The sequence below is a fragment of the Camellia sinensis genome, chromosome 6, assembly GCF_055761805.1.
Source record: "Camellia sinensis isolate YWXY chromosome 6, ASM5576180v1, whole genome shotgun sequence".
Taxonomy (NCBI): Eukaryota; Viridiplantae; Streptophyta; class Magnoliopsida; order Ericales; family Theaceae; genus Camellia; species Camellia sinensis.
In genome coordinates, this window is record NC_138966.1 from 182,105,816 (window position 1) to 182,116,938 (window position 11,123).

An 11,123-nucleotide genomic window follows, 5' to 3' on the forward strand; every position below is an offset into this window, starting at 1 on the left:
CGTTCTTATTCCGGTTATTAGCCTAAATTTATTATGTGATGCGCACAGCATACAAGTATAGACTGGATCGTCTGAATTGGAACAAAACACCTCGTGTTTGTTTATTTGAAAGTGGTTTGCTACTCGCAAGTAGGCTTAAAATGCAGATTTTGCCACCTTCGGGTGGGCTTAGAAAACATGGTTTTGCCACTATCTAGTAGGCTTAAAACTCATAATTGATGATTTGTTCCAATCCAAATAACCCAACCTTCACCCACAGGCATTCAGGCAATTATATCACATAAGCATATAGCCTCATGGTAAGCATGCTATTCATGGCAGTCACTCACACGCATGCAAGGATGCTAAAGCATAAAACTTACCGAGTACTCCAAGCCAAAATAGAAGCTAATTAGAAATCCATGCATGATCCTAATTATACAGAAATGCCTAATGCAACACATGCAAAAGTGCAACTATAGCAGGCTCGGCTATTCTAAACATGACATATGAAATGCTACAGCTAACATGTATTCAATTTGGAATTGAAAATACAATGCAGTTAGTATGATGCGCCGAGCCCGGTGCATGCAAAACAGATGAATGAATGCAAACATGTTGTCATACTGTATGCTAATTGAAACATGCCCTAATCTAACCACCATAAGCGGGTAAATAAAAGGGAGAAAGACGTGGGGTTGGAAGACATACATCACACACACGCACACTTATTACAACATTGCCCTCGCGCAGAGGGTCCGAATAAATAATATACAGTCCCAAATGAATAATTACAGTCCAAATATGTACAAAACCCTAAGTAATTAACAAATTAAATTAGGAAAACAATAAATTGGCATGCAAGCCAGGGACTGCCTCAAATCTGCTTCGGATGATGAATGATGTATGCTCGGGTTGCCTTGTGCGGAGAATCCCTCGCGATGCCCCGGTTTGCCTTTGTTTGCAATTGTTCTTGGAATGCGTGTCAAGCTCCGGAAGATTGCCGATTTCTAATTTGCTACAACAGAGAGCAACAAAGGGGCATGGCAAAGTATTTTCACATATGTATGCATGACTACTCTTCAGGGAGTGTAGTCCTCGATCCTCGTGCCACCAATCACGCATATCGATGCATGGTGGCCAAGGAGTCGAATTGCACGACTCAATATGAAATGAATGCACATATAAACACAACAAGACCTAAACTCCATCATGGATAATCCGGAGTGTCGATGATTGGGAATTGAGACACGTTCCGTCACTCGAAGTACGAAACGTCCCTCGTTTCCCGTGCTCGGGCTAACTCCTATCCCAAGCACAATGCAATATGCATGACATGCATGAATGCAATTCTAACATGCAACCTAGCATACAGAATGCTATGAAATGCCATACACAATGCGCGATGTAACAAAGCATACACGACGCTCTAACATACAACCTAGCATACGCAATGCTATGTATTGAAATGGCATACACAATGCATAATGGACTTACACCAACATGAATGGACCTCAACCACACTCACACTAGTGGCCATTAGATGAAAAAAGAGACTCTCGAAATACGTGCACGCATGCACGCAAACTGAGGACCAAGCCTAAGGCATTAAATGCCACTCTACCCAAAGCATGGCAAGGCATGGAACATGATATGCAAACATGCGAATTTCAGCACTGAAATATGATACAAAAAAGCTCTAAAACTTGGAAACATGGCACCCGATGCATGGAATGAACCTCGAAATTCGAAACTAGGCACATGGAATGACTTACAGCTATACAAAGCATGCATTATTTGATTATGAAGCATGAAGACAGATGCAAGAAAGTCCCAAAACATGCATATTTCCAGTTTATAACAAGCCTAAAAAATGAACACAAATAGGGCTAATCTATCATGCAAAAATGGCCCTAAAGGAGAGGTTAAACACAAGGGACAGAAGCTGACCCCAAATGGCAAAGAGTCCTTCAACAAAGTTGAATAGAGGCTCAAAAAAAGGCACTTTACAGTTTACATCAAGTCACGAAAATAATCACAAATAAGGCTAAACTATCATGCAAGAAAAGGCCTAAAAGAGGGGTAAAGAGACAAGTGGTAGCTTCTGTTCTCAAACAGAGGATAGCCCTTCAACAATGTTGAATAGGGGCTCAAAACAAGATATTTCATAGTTTATGGAAAAATCCAAAAGAGCTCACAAATAAGCCTAAAATGCTATGCAAAAATTGGCCTAAAAGAGAGATAAAGAGGCAAGTGATAGTAGGAGACCTCAAACAGAGAAGAGCCCTTCAACAATGTGGAAGAAAGGCTCAAAAAAAGATATTTTACAGTTTATGACCAAGTCCAAAACAACTCACAAATAAGCCTAAAATACCATGCAAAAATTGGCCTAAAAGAGAGATAAAGAGGCAAGTGGTAGTAGGAGACCTCAAACAGCAGGAGGTCCTTGATAAAACATGAAAAGGGGCTCAAAATATGACTATTTATAGTTTTGGTCAGAGCCCAAAAATGCTTGAAAGCAAGGCTTAGATATAGAGCAAGAAAAGACTAGAAAGGGGAGAAAGAGGACTCACCCTTGAAGACCAATGAACCAGCAGCTTTTGGCTGAAGAAATGGTGCACCTAACCTCTGGAAATAACCTCCAAGTTTCTGGAATGGAGTATGGAGGTGTGGTGCTATGAGATGGTATAGAAATGGTCCAAGAACAAAGGTATTTGATGGTTGAATGAAAAAGATGGAGGATGTATGTATGCAAGGCTCCAATTGGTTTTTGTCAACCCTTAGAAATGGTGGAGAGGTGTTGGTCTTATAGAGGGAGAGAGGCAAGGAAAGGGGGGGCAAATGAAATTCAAATTTTCCCCCAAAAGAGCCCCCTTCGGATACAAGATCTGGGGGGAAAAAGAGGGCATATCTGTAAGAAACCAGGTGAGGGGGTCATGGCCGGCCAGGTTTTGAGGGTTCAGGGGGCCGGCCGGCCACCCCCCATGGCCAGCCGACCAAGGGTCAAAAGGGTCAATGACAATTGCTGGTCGGCCACCTCATGTTGGTGGCCTCCCATGTCTGCACAACACAACTATGTGGTTGAAACCCGGAGAATGTAAACCAGGAGAGAGAAAAACCCATTTTTTAGAGGGGTTCAAAAGGGTCAGGCACAATTACTGGTCAGCCACCAAATATTGGTGGCCTCCAAAGTGTGTACAACACAAATATGGGGTTCAGGGTTCAAGAAAGTTGCCCCGGGGTGGTCAACATTGGCTTTCAAGTGAGGAAAACGGGCGTCGGAGAGCGATGAAGAAATAAAGCTGGCTTTTCAGAACAATTGCTGGCGTCCCACCCTCCTACAAGCTTCCTAACAATGAAAATAAGGCTTCCACCAAAAATGAACCAAAACGGATGCAAAACGGAGGTTTGGGGACCGAAACGCGCGGCCTAGGGCCCTGAAAATGGGCTGTTAAGCACTGGAGGTGGCATTCGACCACGAAGTTGGTCTCTCGGGCCACAGTGTTCCTTAAAAGGGAGGAAATAAGGTATGTGCCAAAAATCGGAGCAAACGGAGGTGGTTAGGCGGTCCCGAACCGAGGCACACGGCCGTCGGCTCCGAAAAATCAAAAACCGGGCTCCAAACGGGAAAAGTGGCCTACGACCACGAAACGTAGACTACGGCCACTGAGAGATGGTCTACGAGACCTCTCCCTCCCTTCGAGAAGAGAAAATAGAGAAAACAGAGCCTGGTTCGCAAACCGAGGCAAGGCACGAAAGAGTCCGAAAGTCCAGAGGTAAGGCTTGCAGCCGGGACTCTGAAACTTCTGAAATAGCACAATATGCAATATCACCGAGTGCTCAATCGGTGACGTCCGAGTCTTAAGGTCGGTCGAAAATTGGGTGTCTACAAAGCCGAGCCTATCTTAGTTGCATTTTGCATGTGTTGCATTAGGCATTTCTGTATAGTTAGGATCATGCATGGATTTCTAATTAGCTTCTGTTTTGACTTGGAGTACTCGGTAAGTTTTATGCTTTAGCATCCTTGCATGCGTGTGAGTAACTGCCATGATAGCATGCTTACCATGAGGCTATGTGCTTATGTGATATAAACTGCCTGAATGCCTGTGGGTGAAGGTTGGGTTATTTGAATTGGAACAATTCGTTAAATGTGAGTTTTAAGCCCACTAGATAGTGGCAAAATCATGTTTTCTAAGCCCACCCAAGGGTGGCAAAATCCGCATTTTAAGCCTACTTGCGACTAGCAAACCGCTTTCAAATAAACAAACATGAAATGTTTTGTTCCAATTCAGGCGACCTAGTTTATACTTGTATGCTGTGCGCATCACATAGCAAATCTAGGCTAATAACCGGAATAAGAACGCATAATGTTTCCAAAAATAGATATCATGGTTAGTAGAGGCCGATCTTTGATCGGGTGAGCGGGGGTGCTCACGAAGTGACCTTCCCCAATCGTACCTAAGTTTCCGAGCCGAGGCAACTTTGGTGATGACGGACATGTGGCCTTAGGCAAACGAGTCAGGGTTTCCTAAATTTCCCCAAAATAAAACATTTAGGTGGCGACTTTGTATCTGGCAAAGCAGTCCATGTTTGGCACTTCTTTCAAAATCTATTTTCTCAAAACGATTTACCGAATTTGGACTCTTTGGTTCAGATTTAGAACCGTGACAATTTGAGAGTCCGAACTTGTAGTGAGCCCAAAATAAACAGAACGGGACTCATCCCTCCCGGGACGTTCGGGGACGTCTACAGTTTCTGGCGACTCTACTGGGGCCTTAGAAAACTTGACTCGAACTCATGATATCTGTTTTTGACTACACTTATGTGTTTTTTTGCATTGCATGTGCATTGGTGCACCTAGGACACCGTGTTTGCCATCTGCTATTCCGGAACGGTTTACCGGAGGCTTGTCTTGTCAAGGCATGACCATAAGGCTGACCGGTTGTGGGCTCTGCCAGTATGGGAACACAAACCCCGGTTTTACCGGGGCACCCTTTTGACCATTCGACCTAGTGCATATTCGGAATCTGTAGTGACCATTCCAAACTAGGATAGGTTGCTTACCCGATAGGTTGTTTGAAACCGCTGCGTGCGTGGTGAAACCCTAGCTCCTGACAAAATAGGACAGGGAAACCCTGCCCCAACATAGGGGTGTTTTGGCTCTCATTTGCTTGTTATGTGCTTTTAGAGTGCGTCTCTACAGGGGTGCATGTGTCAGTTTGCAAGTTTGGACATAAGGCTTGTGGGCACCAGTTCAGTATTTTGGGAATCAGTTATATCTGCGGGTATCAGATTCAGTTTTGGGGGCAGTAATTTTGGGAACAGTGATCAGCGGTCGAATGCAGTTATTCAGTTATGCTCATGTCTGTATTAGCGGGATTGGGCTGAGATGCCGCGTGTTTTCTCTTTCAGAGGGGTTCAAAGACTCGGTTCAGAGCAACCGGTGTTCTCCTTTGCTGAGGCAAGATAGAAAAAGGCTCACCGGTTCTTCAGATCCGTCAGTCACCAGTCCGGTCCATCTGATCCGTCAGTCACCAGTCACATCACCTCTGTTCAGTTCAGCAAAACTCGTGATGACGCAAAATTCGGAAGAAATTGTGGTTATGGCAGCCGCATCAGATCAAGGAATCACATTGCAGGGCAATACCGATGTTGAAGTGCCACACCCACCCAATTCACCTGCCGCACATCCGATCTGGGAGCCCCAGTTATTTCAACCCCGTGAGCCCACCATATTCGAGTTGATGGGAATGATTGGTGACCTTCAAAGATCTGTGGCGGATCTAGCCTGTAGAATGTCGGTTCTGCCACCAAATGCATCATATGTTGGGAATTTCATACCGCAGGAGCCCCCGCTACTGGGGCGAATTGTAATTAAGCTCAGTCAACCTGAAGCTGTCTCAAGCTCTGGCAATGATATGTCAACAACAGCCGGACTTCGTACTGGTCAAGCAACCCAAACCTTCCACCAAGCCGAGGTGAGTGGTAAAAACAAGATGAAGGTGGACACCGATCCCAACGAACAACTCCTGTGGGCTGTTGAGGCTTTGAAAGCCGGAGGATTGAATAAACAGCAGGTGCTCACTGTTGCTGTAAAAACTGTGGATGACATCTTCCCCACTCAGGCCGAGAGTAGTTTAAGCCAGAGGGAAAATCGAGATGGGGACCGTCGTACCAGAACAGTTCTTTCCAATCCTAACCCTGCACCTGGAAAAGATTAGAGAGCCAAGGCAGCACCTGCCGACCCTTTTTCGAGTGCGTCCAGCAAAAGTCAGCAAACCTCGAAGTATCCGCCCCGAGATCGCAGGGTCTTCCATGCCCTCTACATGCCTTTGTCTAAGGCCCTTCAAATCCTCATCAAAAAAGGGCATCTCAAACCCCTCGATCCTCAGCCTCTCCCGAGTCCCCTTCCAGCTAAGCATGATGGTACCTAGTACTGTGCATACCACCAGCAAACTGGTCACAGCACCGACAGCTGCTTCTTTCTTCGCCACGAAGTACAGGATCTGTTTGACAACGAGGTTGTCCTCCCGCCAAGCTCGGCAAAGTCTACCATCACTGGGTTAGTGAACTTTGAGGACAGTATGAGTATGTGATCAAGGGTTGGACCACCTGCTGGCGGCACGCGGTTTACCTCGGATGTGGCGTATGGCACGCACTATTTTGAGCATTTGCGAATGCAAGTTTTGTAGTTTCTGACTTGGGTGTTGAGTCAGTTCTGTAGTTTTGTTTTGAGTCTGTCTCATTGTCTCGATTCAGTCTTCTCGATTAAGGGTCTGTCTTGTTGTATCGAGTCAGTCCTGTTGTACAAAGGTCGGGTGATTCCGGGGGTGTTACCTTGGGCATCACCATTTTGTTTTGTGTTTGTCTTTTCGTTTTGCTTTGAGTCTGTTCCTGCTTGGAGCCAGTTACACCAACAAATTTGAATAGAACAGCAGTAATTTTCAAGCTCTTGTATTTGCTTCTGCCGTGTGCCAGTTGTGCCAGAAGTCCTGATTGAGATGGCAGTATTTGACCAGAACTATGTCTTTTCTGTGCCTTGAACTCATTGCATTGACCTAAGTTTTTAAAACTTTTTCTAACACCGTGGTGAAAACAAAGAGGAAGAAATTCCTCGGGTTTTGCAAAAATTTGATCAATTGAGAGAAAGAGAGGCATGCGAAGCCCTTAATGATTGAGATCATGCTTGTTAATGTGAGTACTGAGAATGATCTTGGCTTGATCCAGATTGGTTCTACATTGTCTTCAGCGCGAGCGATTAGTCGCTTTCTTAAAAGATTTAAAAAATAAAATAAAATAAAAAAATGTTTTGCGCGATCCTACGAAGACCTGTGTGGAATCGCTCTTGAGATTGTGCAGCTTAGGATTGCTCTCGGCCTCGAGACTCGACCCCTCTTAATTTTAAAACCTTGAACTTGGATTCAGAATGTTCCAAGGTCAATCATGATGTGAGACCTGTGTGGCCAGATTCGAAGCAGCCCTCGAACTAGGGGCAAGAAAAGTCAGATCAAGAAGATCAAGTGTTTTCAAAGGAAGCTTGCAAAGCTAGATCAAAAGCCCTCAAACTAGGGGCAAAACTGTCAGATGTGCTCGAAGGGTCAAAAAATTGGGATGTTTCTCAAGCTAACAAAGATCGGCAAGAATGCCAAATCCCAGAGGGGAAGAAAGAAGAAAGTATTGCTGAAGAAAAACTGAGTTCCGATCTACAACACTAGGGGCAAATTCAGCCTCCACGGGATGGACTCCTGCATCGTCAGCGAACAGTAGCCACTCTCTTGGATTCGGACGGATTCGAGATCTCAGAACCATTTGACATGGACCAAGCTACACTTCTACCCTTGAGAGGCTCATTGGGCCGAAAACCCGAAAGGGCGACCCAGGCAAAAGTTAGAGCAAGAAAAAGAAAAAAAAAAGAAGAAAAATGCAAGGAACAAAAAAAGAAATGAAAAATTCTGAAAAAGAATGAACAAAGTAGAAAAAAAATGAAAAGAATTGAAAAGAAAAGAAGAACATAGCTCGCAAGGTTGAAAACCCGGAAGGGCAGCCTTGGAAAAAGTTAGAGCGCAAAAGGAGAGGTTAAATACCCGAGTGTACCTTAACCCCAAACTACGTAAGGCTTGATTCCCATCTTTGGGATACGTAGGCAACTTCATTCTGAAGTCCAGCTGTAAAACACTTCAAACTCAACTATGTCCATGTGATGGTTCTGGTCATCTTTGTCTTTTTTTTGTATCTGGGAGTTCGGTTGTGATCGCCACTCTGAGGATTGACTACAATGCGCTGCGGTGCAATTCAAACAAGGGGCAACTTTCCGTTGCCATTCAATGCGCCGTGGTGCCGTTCAAACAAAGGGAAACTTTCCGTTGCCATGCAATGTCCTCCAAGCAACGGGCAATTTTTCCTTCGGATCTGAGGTTGTGCATCTCAAGAGTAGGTTCCGTGCTCGTTGAGCAGCGGTCGTTTGAAAAAACAGTTTTGAGAATTTTTTAATGAAGTTGACTAATTTTCTCGAAAAATTATTCCATTTTCCCAAAACTGGACCATTTCTTAGACCCAAAAAGGAAAATTTTCAGTGCTCATAACCTAACTTGCATGATTTTAAATCAGAAAATCGAACAAGCATGTTAATCTAACTCTCATGTTGGTCAAAATTGTTTTAACAGAACGTCAAAAACAAAAAATGGTCAAAATAATGAACTAAGGGCAAAGTTAAGTCAGGTGTTCTGTCTTTTCCCCGTTGTCAACATACTTGCCAGAAAAGGGCACTCTACTTGCCAGAAAGGACACTCTACCCGCCAGAAAAGGGCATAACTGAAGTTAACAACAAATGGCTGAAAGCTCTCTCATCCTCCAAGCAGCGAGGTATCAAGCCGAGTGCGAAGCACGAATTGGAATGGATTAAGATACTCCATTCCCTCATCCGACGCATCGACAGATGTCACCGGGGGAAATAGCCGCGAGCTGATTATGTTGGGTGTGAGCTCGCAACTTCCTGTTCATCCATCAACCACCCAGGGGAGAGATAAAAAATGAGAGATTAAAGAATAGAGAGATGTGCGCTGAGAGAAAAAGTGAGGAAAAGGGCTTTTTCAGCAAAAATGGAGCCTGAGGGCCGAGTGATGTGAGAATCACAAATGAGAAAGGGTGGGAAACAATACCCGAAGAAACTGGCTCCTCACGTACTGAGAGGTCTCTCGTCTTTGTAACATGTCTGTGTGCTGTGTCTTTTGTTTTGTTCGTCTCGATTCTTGCCTTGAGTCTTTCCGAGCGTGTCTCATTGTGTTCAGGTTGTTTACCTTTTGTTTTCCGTTGTTGAGTCTTTTTCGCTGTGTTCAGTTGTAGGCTCAATACCCAGTTAAGAACACAATTCTTAATTTCAAAAATTGTCTTGTGCTCAGAGTGCCGTGTCGTTCTCCACATTTGTGCAAAACAAGATTTTGTTCTTTCAAAAAACCGCAGGGTTCAACACGAGTCATGTGGGAACAGTAAAGCCAGAACCCATCTGAAGCTATATGTAGACGTCCCCGAATGCCCTGGGAGAACGAGTCCCCCCGTTCTGTTCGTTTTGGGCTCACTACAGTTCGGACTCTCAAATTGTCACGGTTCTAAACCTGAACCAAAGAGTCCACATCCGGCAAATCGTTTTGAGAAAACAGATTTTTAGAAAGAAGTGCCAAACATGGACTGCTTTGCCAGATACAGAGTCGCCACCTAAATATTTTATTTTGGAGAATTTAGGAAACCCTGACTCGGTGCCAAAGGCCACGTGTTCGTCATCACCAAAGCTGCCTCGGCTCGGGAGCTTGGGTACGATTGGGGAAGGTTAGCTATGAGCACCCCCTCTCGCCCGATCCTAAGATCGGCCTCTACTAACCGTGATATCTGTTTTTGAAAACGTTATGTGTTCTTATTCCGGTTATTAGCCTAGAATTACTATGTTATGCACACAGCAAACAAGTATAGACCAAATCACCTAAATTGGAACAAAACATTTCATGCTTGTTTTGAAAATGGTTTGCTACTCGGAAGTAGGCTGAAATGCAGGTTTTGCCACCCTCAAGTGGGCTTTAGAAAAGATGGTTTTGCCACTATCTAGTGGGCTTAAAACTTACAGTTTTAATGCATTATCCCAATTTAGGTAATTCAACCTCCATCCATAAGCATTCAAGCAGTTATATCACATAAGCAGCTAGCCTCATGGTAATCATGCTGTTATGGCGACACTCACACGCATGCGGTATGCTAAAGCATAAATGCTTACCGAGTACTCCAAGCCAAAATAGAAACTAATTAGTAATCATATGCATGATCCTAGTTTAAGATGGCTAATGCAACACATGCAAAATGCAACTAGAGATGGGCTCGGCTATTCTAAACATGGCATCTGAAATGTTACAACTAACACGTATTCAATTTGGAATTGAAACACAATGCAGTTAGCATGATGTGCCGAGCCTGGTGTATGCAAGACAAATGTATGAATGTATGAATGTATGAATGCACGCATGCATAGCATAAGGTATGCTAATTTAAATATGCCCTAGTCTACCATCATAAGCGGGTAAATAAAAGGGAAGAAAGACGTGGGGTTAGAAGACATACACACACTCACGCACACTTATTACACAATTGCCCTCACTCGGAGGGTCCGAATAAATATTACAGTCCGAATGAATAACGCTAAATTAATTATTACAGAATTTCCAATTAATTAACAAATTAAACAAAGAATTAAAGTGGCCACAGCCCCTGCCTCGAAATGCGTGGATGATACATGCTTGACTCGTCTTGTCCAAAAATCCGTACCATGCCACTGTTGCCTTTGTTTACACTGCCTTGCTCCTCCGAGGACTGCCAAAATCCAGGGATATGCTCTTTGGATGCTGGGGGGGTATCACCGACCAAGTAGAAACGCCACCAGCCGGAGGGGATGATCACCGGCCACTTCGGCCAAACATGTTTTGCCGGTCGGTACCCAACTCTGCCGGCCAGCCAAATCTTCCTGCTGAATCTGTTTTGACAGCAGCAGAGGACAGAACTTGGCATGGCAATGTATTTCAAGCAATGTATGCACCAATCATACCCCTTATCACGTGTGGCCTAAAGAATCAAGTGTGCATCTTGATATGGAATGCAATGCACAT